Source organism: Somniosus microcephalus, chromosome 1 (genome assembly GCF_052327205.1).
Source record: "Somniosus microcephalus isolate GS21.2 chromosome 1, FLI_Smic_1.0, whole genome shotgun sequence".
In the NCBI taxonomy this organism is placed as follows: domain Eukaryota; kingdom Metazoa; phylum Chordata; class Chondrichthyes; order Squaliformes; family Somniosidae; genus Somniosus; species Somniosus microcephalus.
The window spans coordinates 339,183,150-339,199,221 of record NC_140987.1 but is presented as its reverse complement, the minus strand read 5'-3'; the positions used below and the strand labels follow the sequence as shown (position 1 = coordinate 339,199,221).

The window sequence follows — 16,072 nt, the reverse complement described above, 5'->3', positions numbered from 1 at the left end:
TCCGACGTACATGTGACTCTAGTCCCACACTACATGATTGACTTAATGCCCTCAGAATAGAATTTCTCACTTCTTCCTTAGGGATGGGCAACAAATGTGGCTTTTCCAGCATTGCCCACATCTCCGGAGAACAAGTATAGAAAAACAACATAAAGCAAAACAATAATGTTGATCATCTGTGACATTCTTCATAGAAAAAGTGATGTGTTTCATGGTGTTGTGATTTTTTTTGTTGTTTTACGTGGTGTTGTGATTGTGATTGATGTACTTCACGGTGTTGTGATTGTGATTGATGTGTTTCATGGATTGGTGAGAGAAGCAGTCAAGTCACTCTTGCTTGCAGTTTCCTAGTAGACTTATGAATTTTGTGCCAACTCTTTCACCTATGCAATGGAATATATTGGCAAGCACATACTCCGCAGGGGTTGCTATTCAACACGCCCTGATTTACAAATCTAGCCTGGTTCAGAAAATCTGTTTACTGTAAATGTGTTGTTTAACAGGAGGGTGTGTAGAGGTGCCACATACTGTTACTAATCTTGACAGTACCTCAGCAATTTTAAAAGCGCACCACTTTAATATTCTTCAGTCGGGTGCTTTAGTAATACTCACAGCAAATACTCTGTTAGTGTGGCACCATCTGGATCAAAATCTGGTTGTAAGCAAAATAAAAAAGGTTTTTGCTGAATGCAGGGCACTGAGTGCAATCATGTCATGGCCTCATTGTGCCAGTTGTGAGCAATGTCACTGTGATAAAAGTGACATGCTTGCTCTTTTGTAGAAGTTCTGCCAAGTGTTGTTTCAATAAGTCAGAGCCATAGATTGTGTGTGCTTTACTGTTAGCATCATGGAAACCTTCTTACTGTGCTCCATGGAACCGGCAAGAGGTGTTCAAGGCATTTGTTTTCACTAGACATGTGTTTGTTGAACCTGAAAGCCATTTGGCCTAGCACTGTGATAGTGGCAGCTGTCTCAGAGTGTAGAGCAGCACATAGGAAGGTAAACCAAACACTGAAAATTCCAGTCATGAATTGCAAGTAAGCACCACTCAGTCCTTGCTATCAAAAGCAGGTGCGTCTCTGTGTGTGCACCTCTTTCCCCTTTTCTTCTCCCTGCTCCGCTTCCTCTCTAGGTTTCCGGCTCTACTCTGTAGTAGCTGCTTCTGTCATCAGTTGTTCTCTCTCCAGATGACTTCCCCCCCACCACCCCCACCCCCACAGTATGGAAGAATGTTAGAATCACTGATTCCCAAAAGGGACCACAGGGCTGTTACGGCCCATTCCGCTACCTGTGGTGGCCTCGGTGGTAAGCTGGGTAGACGGGAGGGGAATCTGCTGAGGATGCAGGCCCTTTCCCACAGCCATCATGCATTTGGGGGGAGGGGGGGAGAAATGGTCAGCAGTGATCAAGTGTGGGGAGCGAAATGCCAGTTGGGCGGTGAAGTGGCAGTACTCCTCACTGTCCAGATGTTCCATCAGTCTCTCTCCCCGATCATATCCACTTTAACACCCTGAATCCAACCCAGAGTCTCATGTGTAGGACACTCTATTGGTTAGCAGTCCAAGGCCACTTTCTTACACCTTAGCTATGGGCAGTGCAGCCCCAGGAAGACCCCAACAATAGCTGCTTGAGCTGCTAACAATGGCCAATCATGCTTGATCAGTTCTCCTAGACTTAATGCTGTACTGGTGATTACGGACTACTTCATCACAGCCTGGCTACTGCAGCAATGCTTCTTCATGCTTGGCCTTTGAGGCTGTTTTCCATCCAATTCTGCATTCCCAGTGCAGTGCCGCCACCACCTAGTTATGCTGGTTACAAAGGATTGTCTGTAGCCATCCTCTAGCACACAGCCGGGAAGAGCCATTGAGTGGAACACCTATAAACTTCTGTAGTTTTCTGCATTACAACAAACAATGTTCTGTCCTTTTGAGATAATTGAGTATGCCTGCGTGCTGGTGGGCATCCTGTAGCAAACAATGGAACCCATTTCCACAGATGGGCGGGGTACATAAGCACCAACAGCACCTGAGATCTACCCATGAAAGAGGAGGGCAGTGGGCTGCATAATCATCGTGGCCTAGGTATGTCAATTTGATATTAATGTCTGAGACACACTATTGCTGCCCATACAATGCATAACAAGAAACATAGGAACAGGAGTAGGACATTCAGCCTCTCGAGCCTGTTCTTCCATTTAGTTAGATCATACCTCAACTCCATTTACCCGCCTTTGTTTCATATCGCTTGATACCCTTGCATTTTAAAAATGTGTCGTGCTTACCCATGAAAATATCAATTGTCCTAGAATCGACATCCCTTTAAGAATGAATTGTATCGAATCTTGGTTAGACCACCACACTTGGTTATACCTATCAGGGAAGGATGAACAGGCTGGGTCTCCTTTCTCTTGAAAAGAGAAGGCTGAGGGGTGACCTAATAGAGGTCATTTAAATTATGAAAGGTTTTGATAGTGTAGACAGAGAGAGAGTGCTTCCACTTGTGGACATGAGCAAAACTAGAGGCCATCAATATAAGATAGTCACCAAGAAATCAAAAAGGGAATTCAGAAGAAACTTCTTTACTCAGAGAGTGGTGAGAATGTGGAACAGGGAGTGGTTGAGGCCAATAGTATAGATGCATTTAAAGGGAAGCTAGATAAGCATTTAAGGGAGAAGGGAATAGAGGGTTACGGTGATAAGAGTTAGATGAGGAAGGATGGGACAAGGCTTGAGTGGAGCATAAATGCTGGCATGGACTGGTTGGGCCGAATGGCCTGTTTCTGTGCTGTATCTATATATATAAAAGGATCGATCTGTCTGTCTGTCTGTAAAGTTATAGAGCGTACCTACATGTGTGTTACATCAAAAGAAAGCTTACGATTCTGGAACGGTCATAAGCGTATTTACATTTCGGCGAGACAAAAATTGCGCCCGCGGTATCCAAAAAACGTTCAAAATTCCGCTCATTATCCGCTCATTAGCATAGAGTGACATTAAGGTCGACCAATCGTACGGTCGAGCGACCCGACGGTCGACCAATCGCAGCGTGGCGGGGGCAGGTTCGTCGTGTGTGTGGGCGGGCCCTCCTAGAGTCGAGTGACAGAACGATTGACCAATCCTACGCTTCAGTGACAGGACAATTGACCAATCGGTGTGTGTGTGGGCAGGCCTTATCGTTCTGAACCGAGGTGAGTAGCCGCCATCTTGCTTCCATTCTTTTTCCCGCTTTCTGCGTGCTTCTTTTCAAATCTACATTTCCAGCAAAAAAAAATTGATTTTATTAAACTGTTTTTAAAAAAAGTTCATTCATTTGTAAATATTTTCTCTAACCTGATGATTCGTTTTCCTGCCTTTCCCCGTTTTTGTAAGGCCTCAAAGCCTAGGCCTCAAAGCCTGGGCCTCTCCTGCCCAGCCACGCCCGACCTCTCTCACTCTCTCTCTCTCTCACACACTCCCAGTCAGCACCAACCAGATCGCTCGCCGCCATCTTTGATCATGGCAGCACTTCAATGTGGGGAAACAACAGCGCCATATTTGATCCTGGCGGCACATCAATTTCCTCCTGACGCCATCTTTGATCCTGGCGACACTTCAATGTGGGCCCGAACAGCGCCATCTTTGATCATGGCGGCACTTCACTGTGGGGAAACAACAGTTCCATCTTTAGTCTGGGCTGCCCGGTTTCTTCCTCCTTCCCTCACTCTCTCCTTCCCCCTACCCCCCTCTCTCCCCCCTCCCCTCTCCCTCTCCTCCTCCTCACCCCCTCCCCTCCTCCCCCTCCCCTCCTCCCCCCCTCCCCTCCCCCCTCCTCCCCTCCCCTCCCCTCCTCCCCTTCCTCCCCTCCACTCCCCCCTCCCCTTCCACCCCCTTCCTCCCCTTCCCCTCCCTCCCCCTTCCCCCAGTCGCTCTCTCTCTTCCCCCCAGTTGCTCTCTCTCTTCCCCCCAGTCGCTCTCTCTCTTCCCCCCCAGTTGCTCTCTCTCTTCCCCCCAGTCGCTCTCTCTTCCCCCCGTCGCTCTCTCTCTTCCCCCCCAGTCGCTCTCTTCCCCCCCCAGTCGTGCTCTCTCTTCCACCCCCCAGTCGCTCTCTCTCTTCCCCCCCAGTTGCTCTCTCTCTTCCCCCCCCCCAGTTGCTCTCTCTCTTCCCCCCCAGTCGCTCTCTCTCTTCCCCCCCCCCCAGTCGCTCTCTCTCTCTCTTCCAACAACAACATGCCCTCGAAAAAGCCTCGGCACCGCCGGGCACTCCAGCTAGTATTCTATGTAATTGTATGTAATTCCAGATGTCCACTCCACCTTGTGTGAAAAAGTGCATCCTAATTTCATTCCTGAATGGTCTGGCTCAAAATTTAAGATTGTGCCCCTTTGTTCTAGATTACTCCACCAGAGGAAATAGTTTCTCTGTATCTACCCTATCAAATCCTTTAATCATTTTAAACCCCTCAATCAGATCACCCCTCAACTGTCTAAACTCAGGGGAATATAAACCAAGTTTATGCAACCTGTCCTCATAATTTAACCCAGTATCATAGGAGATTAAAAAAGCAGAAGCAATCAATCGCCTATATAATGGGCATCGAACCTTGATGTATTGGTGCCAGTAATGTGAGCTATACAAAAGCAAAGCAAGTGATCTGTTGCTATGCATACTGCCCAAAGTCATTGCCGGCTGAGATTATCACTGATCTGGCTGAAGAGGCAGCAGATGCTTCACTCTGGCTCACTCTTGGGTGGTGTCGAGTTGTTCAAGGCAGCCATGCTACTCTCATACTCTCCCAAGGAAGAGGTAGAGGTGCCACACACCTAGGATCAGTGAAGATGGTAGAGTTGAAGACACCATTCCTAACTGATGATGTCTGGTTTTTCTACTGGTCAAGTGAAGGCCTACAGATACTAATACAAAAACAAAATAGTGCGTATGCTGGAATTCTGAAATAAAAACAGAAAATGCTGGAAATATTCAGCAGGTCAGACAGCATTTGTGGACAGAGAAACAGAGTTAACGTTTCAGGTCGATGACCTTTCATCAGTTCTGATAAAAGGGCATTTACCTGAAACATGAACTCTGTTTCTCTCTCCACAGATGCTGCCTGACCTGCTGAGTATTTCCAGCATTTTCTGTTTTTATTTCTACAGATACTGCTTGAACAGTTGACAGTAGAATCCATTTTACTTTTATCCCTTTTATCCAGATGCATGCATTTCCACATGAGTGCAAAAAGATGGAAAGATGAGAACATAAGAAAGAAATAGGACCAGGAGTAGGCCAATCGGCCTCTCGAGCCTGCTCCACCATTCAATAAGATCATGGCTGATCTGATCCTAACCTCAAATCTTCCATCACTCTGCATCCACCCGAACCCATGTGATCTCCCGGGAGAGGCGAAAAACCAGATAAAGACCCAATGGCCAATTTGGGAGAAAAAAATCTGGGAAATTCCTCTCCGACCCATCTAGGCGATTGAAATTCTTCCAGGAGATCACTCTGTCCCTATATTTTCTACAGTACTTACCTTCTGTAAAGGCGATCTCCACCCCAGCCAGGAACAGGAATAAAACCATCTCCTGAAATCTAACACAGAATTAGAACACAGTAGGAGCAGAACCAGGCTACACGGCCCCTGGGCCCACTCCACTACCCACAGGGCCATGACCATTCCGAACCTAGACTCATGTCCAATTTCCTGCCCGCTCCCCGTAACCCTTAATTCCCTTTACTTCTAGGAAACTATCTGATGTGCCATCAATAACTCAAGGACAAGAAGTTAAAGGATTCAACTGAAGGCTTTTAATCGCTAAGAACATTGCACGTCATTCCACATCGGATTCGTCTGGCAGAATGACTCATACAGCTCTTGAGACCTTTATATGACAAAAGACAGGGGCGGATCCAATACACACAATAGGGGAAAAGGGGGCGGTACACACAATACAATGCAGGTAAAACACAGGGGCTGATGAAGACATATATTTCATCACACTATCTATTTCTGTTTTAAATTTATTTAATGATGTAGCTTCCACAGCTTTCTGGGGCAGCAAATTCCACAAACCTACCACCCTCTGAGTGAAGAAGTTTCTCCTCATCTCAGTTTTGAAAGAGCAGCACCTTATTCTAAGATTATGCCCCCTAGTTCTAGTTTCACCCTTCATTGGGAACATCCTCACCGCATCCACCCGATCAAGCCCCTTCACAATCTTATATGTTTCAATAAGATCGCCTCTCATTCTTCTGAACTCCAATGAGTAGAGTCCCAATCTACTCAACCTCTCCTCATATGACCACCCCCTCATCCCCGGGATTAACCGAGTGAACCTTCTTTGTACTGACTCGAGAGCAAGTAAGTCTTTTCTTAAGTATGGACACCAAAACTGTATGCAATATTCCAGGTGCGGTCTCACCAATACCTTGTACAACTGCAGCAATACCTCCCTGTTTTTATATTCCATCCCCCTAGCAATAAAAGCCAACATTCCATTGGCCTTCTTGATCACTTGCTGCACCTGCATACTAACTTTTTGAGTTTCGTGCCCCAGGACCCCCAGATCCCTTTGTACTACAGTACTTTCCAGTTTCTTGCCATTAAGATAATAACTTGCTCTATGATTTTTCCTGCCAAAGTGCATAACCTCACACTTTCCAGTATTGTATTCCATCTGCCAAATCTCTGCCCACTTACTTAGCCTGTCTATGTCCCTTTGCAGGTTTTTTATGTCCTCCTCACTCACTACTTTCCGTCCGATCTTTGTATCATCTGCAAACTTTGATATGTTACACTCGGTCCCCTCCTCCAAATCGTTAATATCGATTGTAAAGAGTTGGGGGCCCAGCACTGACCCCTGCGGAACACCACTAGTTACTGGTTGCCAATCTGAGAACGAACCATTTATCCCAACTCTCTGCTTTCTGTTAGAGAGCCAATCCTCCACCCACGCCAGAATATTACCCCCAATCCCGTGATTTTTTATCTTGAGCAATAATATTTTGTGTGGCACCTTGTCAAATGCCTTTTGGAAGTCTAAATACACTACGTCCACTGGTTCCCCTTTATCCACCCTGTATGTTACATCCTCAAAAAACTCAAGCAAATTTGTCAAACATGACTTCCCCTTCATGAAACCATGCTGAGTTTGTCCTATTAAATTATGTTTATCCAAATGTCCCGTTACTGTCTCCTTAATAATGGACTCTAACATTTTACCAACCACAGATGTTAGGCTAACAGGTCTATAGTTTCCAGCCTTCTGCCTACTACCCTTTTTAAATAAGGGTGTTACATTAGCAGTTTTCCAATCTGCCGGGACCTTTGCTGAGTCCAGTGAGTTTTGGAAAATTATTACCAATGCATCCACAATCCTTACCGACACTTCCCTCAAGACCCTAGGATGCAAGCCATCAGGTCCAGGGGATTTATCTGCCTTGAGTCTCATTATTTTACCAAGTACCACTTCCTTAGTGATTTTAATCATATTTAGTGCCTCCCCCCCTAGAGCCCCCTGTTTGTCCAGTTTTGGGATATTCTTAGTGTCCTCTACTGTAAAGACTGATACAAAATAATTGTTCAGTGTTTTTGCCATCTCCATGTTTCCCACCATTAATTTCCTGGCCTCATCCTCTAAGGGACCAACATTTACTTTAGCCACCCTTTTTATATAACTATAGAAACTTCTGCTGTCTGTTTTTATATTTTTTGCGAATTTACTTTCATAATCTATCTTCCCTTTCTTAATCAATTTTTAGTTATTCTTTGCTGTCTTTTAAAGACTTCCCAATCTTCCATCCTCCCACTAGATTTGGCTGCCTTATATGCCCTTGTTTTTAGTCGGATACTATCCTTAATTACTTTACTTAGCCACGGATGGCTATCTTTTCTTTTACACCCTTTTTTCCTCAGTGGAATATATATTTTTTGGAAGTTGTAAAATAACTCCTTAAATGTACACCACTGATCATGTACCATCTTACCCTTTAATCTATTTTCCCAGTCCACTCTAATCAATTCCGCTCTCATACCTTCATAGTCTCCTTTATTCAAACTCAGCACGCTTGTTTGAGATCCAACCTTCTCACCCTCTACTTGAATATGGAATTCAACCATGTTATGGTCACTCATTCCAAGGGGATCCTTTACTAGGACATTTTTAATTAATCCTGTCTCGTTACACAGGACCAAATCTAAGGTTGCTTGCCCCCTGGTCGGTTCAGTTACATACTGCTCAAGAAACCCATCCCTAATACACTCAATGAACTCATCCTCAAGTCTGCTCTGCCCAATTTGATTTGTCCAGTTAATATGATAATTAAAATCCCCCATAATTATAGCTGTTCCCTTATTACAAGACTCAACTATTTCCTGATTAATACTCCGTCCAACAGAGTTGCAACTGTTCAGAGGCCTATAGACTACGCCCACTAGTGGCTTTTTCCCCTTATTATTCCTTATCTCCACCCAAACTGTTTCACTATCCTGCTCCTTTGACCCAATATCATTTCTCAGTATTATAGTGATTCCTTCCTTTATTAACATAGCCACCCCACCTCCTCTCCCTTCCTGCCTATCCTTCCTGATTGTTAAATAACCTGGTATGTTTAATTCCCAGTCATGGTCACCCTGCAGCCATGTTTCTGTAATGGCCACAAGATCATACCCATATGTCGTTATTTGTGCCGTTAACTCATTCATTTTGTTAAGAATGCTACGTGCATTCAGATAAAGAACTTTCAAATATGTTTTGTAACACTTAGTTCCTGTTTTTTCCCTTTTTAGTACTTTACTTTTTACTCCATACCTTCTGTCCCTTCCTGACACGTTCTGTTTTTTAATTCCCCCACTGCTACCTAAGTCTATGACCTTCTCTGTTGTCATTTCTATTATTTGCTCTCTCGAAACCTCCCCCCCACTAATTAGTTTAAAACCCTCTCTACAGCCCTAGTTATATGATTCGCCAGGACTCTAGTCCCAGCACTGGCCAAGTGGAGTCCGTCCCAATGGAACAGCTCCCTCCTGTCCCAGTACTGGTGCCAGTGTCCCAAAAAGCAAAATCCATTTCTCCCACACCAGTCTTTGAGCCACGCATTTAACTCTTTAATTTTATTTATCCTAGCCAAATTCGCTTGTGGCTCAGGTAATAACCCAGAGATTTTTACCCTTGAGGTTCTGTTTTTTAATTTGACCCCTAGCTGCTCATACTCCTTTAACAGAACCGTCTTCCTTGTCCTATCTACGTCGTTTGTACCAACATGGACCACGACAACTGGATCCTCCCCCTCCCACTCCAAGTTTCTTTCCAGCCCAGAAGAGATGTCCTTAACCCGCTCTTGACTGCAGAGAACCTTATCTATCCCCCTAATGATACTATCCCCTACCACGACAACATTTCTTTTTACTCCCTCCACTTGAATGAACCCCTGTACCACGGTGCTGTGTCCAGGTTGCTCATCCCCTCCCTGCAGTCCCCGCTCCCGCCCTCACAGGGAGTAAGAACCTCGATCCTGCTGGACAAGAGCAAGGGCTGCGTCTCCTTCAACACTACATCCTGGATCCCTGTACCTTCCTCACTCGTAGTCACACTGTCCTGTCCCTGACCACGGACTACATCTGCAGTAATTAACTTCATAGGTGTGACCATCTCCTGAAACATAGAGTCCAGGAACTTCTCCCCCTCCCTGATGTGTCGCAGTGTCTGAAGCTCAGTCTCAAGCTCCATAACATGGAACTTGAGTTCCTCTAGCAGCAAACACTTGTTGCAGATGTAATCACCGTGAGCCTCAATGGGGTCCACCGGCTCCCACATCTTGCAACAGTAACACATCACCTGCTCCATTCTATATAATTAATTAAATTTCTTATTATTAGTTATGAAGACCCTGCCCGGATATAGATGATAATATCACACCACTATTCAATAGGACTTACCAACTTAAAGGTATAAAAGAGAAGAGAAGGAAGAAAACCAACCAACCAGTTGATCACCAACCTCCTTCTTGAATACTGTCTGTGGGGCCTGTTTGGTTGACTCGTCTCGCTGCTCCACCTCCGTAGTGCTGTCTAAGCCTGGGAGTGGGGGGGAAAACAGAGCAAAAAACACACCCTCACCTCCCACTTGCCCGAACTCTCCCACTTACCAAAACTCCAGCAGCACTCAATGCACAAAGTACTCCGTGCACAGCACTAGCCCCTCCCCTTTTATACCCAGATTCTACTTCCGGTTTAAATTGCCCAATAGTTTAATATACCCTTAAAAAATTAAACTTACTTCAAATAATTGACTTCTTAACACACTAAAATTCACAAAATACACTTAAATGATTTTTCTCCCACTTACCAAAACTCCAGCAGCACTCAATGCACAAAGCACTCCATGCACAGCACTAGCCCCTCCCCTTTTATACCCGGATTAAGGTATTAAGCAGCTTCATGCATACAGGGTGGGATGTGTGTACTTGGAGACTACAGTTGGGGGATATAGTGCACTATAATCTCACCAGTACTGCTAACCTATAGTTAGGCAACTGAGTTGATTCAGACCACACTGTTTGAAAAAGCATAAAGATGCAGGGGTCCTGGGTGAATGATATGGGCAAGGGGATGTTGGTTAGATGATAACTGAGCATAAATGTACCTACTGATCTTAGGAGGGACATTTCTGAGGATGTAGGCTCTTCAGGAAAGGTTAGCCTGCCTGGCTTTCTGTTTGCAACAGGTAACTGTCCCACCAGAACTGCATATTGATATCACTGGATGGGATTCCCATTTCTAGACCATGGGAAGAGATGAGAACCAAGAATGTTGCAGTGCTATAGGTGACTGTTGTCATGAGGGTATGGGCATCAATTCTCTGGCCTGTGCACTGAGGCCCAGCCTCTTACCTGTAAGCCTGCAGGAGACTGGAAGTGGTATGCTGATTTTACCTCCTAATAGTAAGAACCTTGAAATGTCTTCTTACATTAGACAAGTGCTATCAAAATGTTAGTTGTTCTATCTGGACACTTGCATAAAAGTGCTATGTACGTGGAGTGGGGAGATGATGGATTGCTCTTGGAATAACTCTCTGTACCTACGCACTGGCCCATTTTTCTCCCGACAGCAACTGGCAGAGGTCCATTTGGTGGTGATTCAGCCAGAAGCATGTTCGGTGCCGGTACGAGGTGGATTACCTGCCCAAAGTGGTAAATGGGGCCTCTGCCGCAATAACTAGCACTTCATTGTGAATCCTTTAATGAAAGTGCTGTTTGAACACCAGGTAACAGGTGTCCTGCCTCACTGAAGATGGGACTGCAGCCATCTTGGGAGAGAGGTGGATTTATTTTTTTTGGCCTTCTCTCTGTGGGGTAATTCTGATGTGCGTCTTATTATCCTTCAAGCATAAGCATTGCTTGTAAGAAAGGGAAAAGAGTATTTGCCAGAGTATTACTGCTGAATGTCCTGCACTATATAACGCTGCAGCATTCTACTGACTCATTGTTGTTTGGGGCAGAGTGAACTTCGATAAGCCCAGTTATTGTGTGTTAGAAAAATGATTCCTTCATTGTAGAGCTCAAGATCAAATGCAACAATTAGCGGGTTAATGTGCACACACAACACTTTGTCTACTGACGCAGGTGCCTTATTACACCTATTATCGTGAGAGCTCACAAAACTTTATTGGAGGCAGTGAATTATCCCTTTTAATGCTTTCATTAATGGTCTGATTGTATTTCATCATAGGAAACCTATCAGGTGGAAGAATCTGGAACTATTCCCAACAAGCCTGAGCCACAAAGTGAATATTTTGTTTCTGTGCATTCGACTTATAGTAGTGACAACTTGGAAACTATGAAGAAGAAGATTGCCATTCAGGATGAGATGTTAAAGAAACTAATCACTCTGGAGATTAAACTGACTGAACTAGAGAACATTTTGATCTACAAATATGGGAATAAAACCACCATTTCCTGTTAACCATTCTATCCATTTGATGCTACAAAATGCCACATAACTGTAGTTGCATTAACCTGTACAAAAGGGGAATAAAGTTGTAACAAAGCAAGAACTCACACACTGGATTCAGCAAAGCATGTTATTATGTAGTGATTTAAATGTTTTCAACGTTTAAGTGAATCCAATTGTGTTACATATACAAGAAAAGATCTGCACTAGCTGCTGGGTAACGAGAACGATAGCTAAAACAACAGAAAAACAATAGTAATATTTAAGTCAGGGAATACATTGGAGAAACTGAGGAAAAATGTGGTTATTTATTGTGTAATGTGAGCCAAGGTCTCTGCTTTCTGTGGCAACTTACAACGATTTGCAGCTTTTCGGTGATTGTAACATTTATAGACACATTAATGGTTAAAATAGAAAGATCTATGCGTCTCTCAGTCTTTTTGTAGGTCTCTCTTTTTCCCTACAACCCCAATATCACTCACGACTCGGACACATTCCTGTACTCTATGTCTTGCCTTTGCTAATGGTTAGACTATAGAAGATGCTGAGAGACTTTTGGTATGAAAGTGGATGGGAGACAATGTATAGAGGGTAGAGAGGCAGTTGAGAGAGAAGGTGGGGATGGGGTGTTTGTGCTGCGGACAGTGTTGGAAGCAGTGGGGACCACAGTCTGGAAGGAGGAGGGCTGGAACTCGGAGTAATTTTGGGGGTTTGGGAACACTTTGTGGGATTGTGCCTGGGGCCGGAGAGGATTTTGGGGGTGGCTGGACTCTGGTAGCACTGATCTGGGCCTGGGAACATTGAAAAGAAAGCGGTTAGTGTTTAGGAGTACTGAGGGGGAGGTGGGAGCACAAGTGGGAATGTGGAAACTCAGAGGAACACAGGAACAGGACGAGGACATTGAGCTCCTCGAGCCTATTGTGCCATTTAGTTACATCTTGGCTGATCTATACCTCAACTCTATTTACCTCCCATTGCTCCATATCCCTTGATACCCTCACCCAACAAAAATCCATCAAGCTCAGTCTTGAAAGCTCCAATTGACCCCCAGCATCTACAACTTTTGGGGGAGAGAGTTCCAGATTTGCACTACTCTTTATGTGAAGAAGTACTTCCTGATTTCACTCCTGAATGGCCTAGCTGTAATTTTAAGATTATGCCTCCTTGTTCTGGATTTCCCCACCAGAGGCAATAGTTTCTCTGCATCAACCCTATCAAATCCCTTTATTACTTTAAACACCTCGATTAGATCACTCCTCATCTTTCTAACCTAAAGGGAATAAAAGGCAACTTTATGCAACTGCCCATATAATTTAACCCTTTAAGCCCTGGTTATCGTTCTGGTGAATCAGCATTGCACCCCTCCAAGGCCAGTCTATCCTTCCTGAGGTGCAATGCCCAAACCTGAATGCAGTACTGCAGATGGAGTCTGACCAAGGTTCTGTACAACTGCAGCATAACTTCCTCCCCTTTGTATTCCGATCGCCTTGAAATAAAGGCCAACATTCCATTAGTCTTCTTGATTGCTTTTTGTACCTGTGCACTAGCTTTTAGTGATTTATGTACATGGATACCTAAACCCTTTTGCTCCCCCACACCTTCTAGTTTCTCCCCATTAAGTAAATATTGTGAGTTGTCTTTCTCAGACCCAAAGGGGATGACCTCACATCTCCCCACATTGAAATCCATCTGTTATAGTTTTGCCCACTCACTTAGCCTATGTCCCCTTGTAACTTCTTGCTCCCATCTACACAACTTACTGTGCCTCCTAACCTAGGATGCAGGAGGCTGGGGGATCTGGATTTGGGAGGTGGGGGGAGGGGGTGGTGGGAGAGTGGTCTGCTGCAGTATGTGATTGACGGCACTGCAGGGAACTGGGATTTGGGGCTAGTGCAGATGCCTGTGGTGTATGGAAGTCCTGAAGGTTAGTACACTGATGGGGACTGGACACAGCCCAGCATAACTTGGCTGGGCCCCAAAAGAAACAATGGGCAAGGGCAGAACTCCTGTAAAAAATGGCACAACCGGCTCCTACAGTCCAAGGATCTGAGATTGTTCTGCTTCGGAATACATCAATGACAATTTCATTCTGTGGCTTGTATGATATGACTCAAATGTGCACTGGTTAAGTAAGGAGTGGAGCAGAGCAGCTGGAGGAGACAGAGCAGGATTGAAATGTGGGTCATTCAACTCTTTCTTGTGTGACACTGGCATTGAGATTGGAGCATACGCCATATAACTGTTATTTGTCCATAAGCAACTCTATTAAAATACAATGGGGTGGAGTTTCCGCTTGATTACACTACTAATATCATGCAATCCAGTCGGAATCAGCCACACCAGTGCGAGAGATCAGGCAATGTTAAATGTAAGTCAGTTACGCTCAAAACCACTTAGGCTCGTTTGTTCCGCGATCATTTACACTGGTTCAAGGTTCAATTGGCCCGGATCAGGCCCTACCCACAACACTGGCCATACTCCAGGGGGAATGTTAAGATTCCATCAATTGCGCTGGTTAGGGAAGGCTCTTCAAATTGCGCTCATTTTCTTTGGTACTGGTGCACTAGTAGGCACAGTTTAAAAGTGCTTTCATATCAAAAAATGTTTAATTTACTAAGAAACGGACTAGTACACCAATGAAACTATTAAATCGTTCAGTATAGTTTTATTAAAGTTGTTGTGTATGTGCCTTTAAGAGCCCCCTGTGTACTGTAATGGCGGTAATGGCCACTCGGGCTATATAAGCCTGTATATTGTGTTGTATCAGTTAGTTCACCTCCAGACTTTGTTCAGTAAACGCCTGTGAAACTAACTCCTGCCTTCAGTGTCTCTATTAACACACGGATACAACAGTGGCGATGAATTGGAAACGGACTTACCTGCAATTCGGCAGCACCTCAAGGACATCGATTCCTCAGACGTCCAAAGTTGAAGAAAAGCAAGAGAAAAAAAAAACCTGTGGTTTCACCAGCTAGCCGAGCTGGTGGCAGGTACTGCAATATTCCTTCCTGGGCGGCGGGCTGGGGCTCCATCGGCTGGCTCTGCAGCGAGGCCAAGCAGCGAAGGCGGAGGCAAGCAGAAACAACCGGGGGGGAGCACTCGGGAGACGGCCGGCGCTGCAAAGCAGGTCGGCGTTCGGACCTAGCAGAGGGGGGGGAAAAGTCCCAGATAGTCCGGCGGGAACGAGTCTCCACCTGTAAATAAAAAAAATAAATAAAAAATAAAAAAACGCGGAAAACAGCGTTGTCAGCAGCAGCAGCAGCAGCGGCGGGAAAGCGCGGGGAGCGCCATATTTTTTTTTGCAGGAAGGAAAGGAAAGCGCGGGAAGTGCCATTTTTTTCCAGGATGCCTAAGGCTGGCAATATTGATGCTTTTGATAACGATATACAGGATTGGACCACATATGTGGAAAGAGTGGAGGTATATTGTACAGCAAATGGGATAGAAAATGATAAAAAGGCGTCAGTACTTCTAAATCTAATGGGCGCAAAGACATACGGGCTGTTACGAAATTTAATCACTCCAGCCAAACCAAAGGACAAGAATTTTAATGAAATTGTTGATACCCTACAGGAGCACTTAAACCCAACACCGCTGCTGATAGCGGAACGATTCAAATTCTTCAAGAGGAATCAGCACAAGAATGAAAGTAACACTGATTACCTCACCGAATTAAGAAAGCTATCAAAGCACTGCCAATTCGGGGCAGGACTGGCAGATTCTCTTCGAGACAAATTCGTCTGCGGTCTCCAAAGTGAAGGAACACAGAAAAGGCTGCTTTCTGAGAAAGATTTGACACTGGACAAGGCTTTCAGTATGGCTGTATCATACGAAGCAGCCGCAAGAGGAGCTGCAGAGATACAGCAAAAGACACAGGACTTCGGCACCCATGAAATGACACAGGGTTTCAAGAGATGTTATCGCTGCGGCAGATCCACCCATGACCAAAGGGACTGCTGGTTCAAGGACAAAGCATGCAGGCAATGCGGAAAGATTGGACACATTGCACGGGTATGCCAATCTGGACAAAAAAAATCCACGGACAGGAAAAAAAAAATCAATAAAGAAAAGTACAGAAAGGTACAAATGATGACGGACAGTAGCTCCGAAGACCAGGAGAGCGATAGCAACTCCAGAAACAAGAGA

General features: G+C 44.9%; 1 long non-coding RNA gene across 2 annotated transcripts in view; it reads left to right on the top strand.

Annotated features, from left to right (window-relative positions):
- LOC147124930 (uncharacterized) overlaps positions 1-12,033 on the top strand; it is a 126,638-nt gene extending 114,605 nt beyond the window's left edge. For both annotated transcript variants that reach the window (XR_015080680.1, XR_015080686.1), the window contains exon 2: positions 11,705-12,033. This is a non-coding gene — a long non-coding RNA (uncharacterized LOC147124930). The remainder of the gene's footprint in view (positions 1-11,704) is intronic.
- Positions 12,034-16,072: the final 4,039 nt, after the last annotated feature.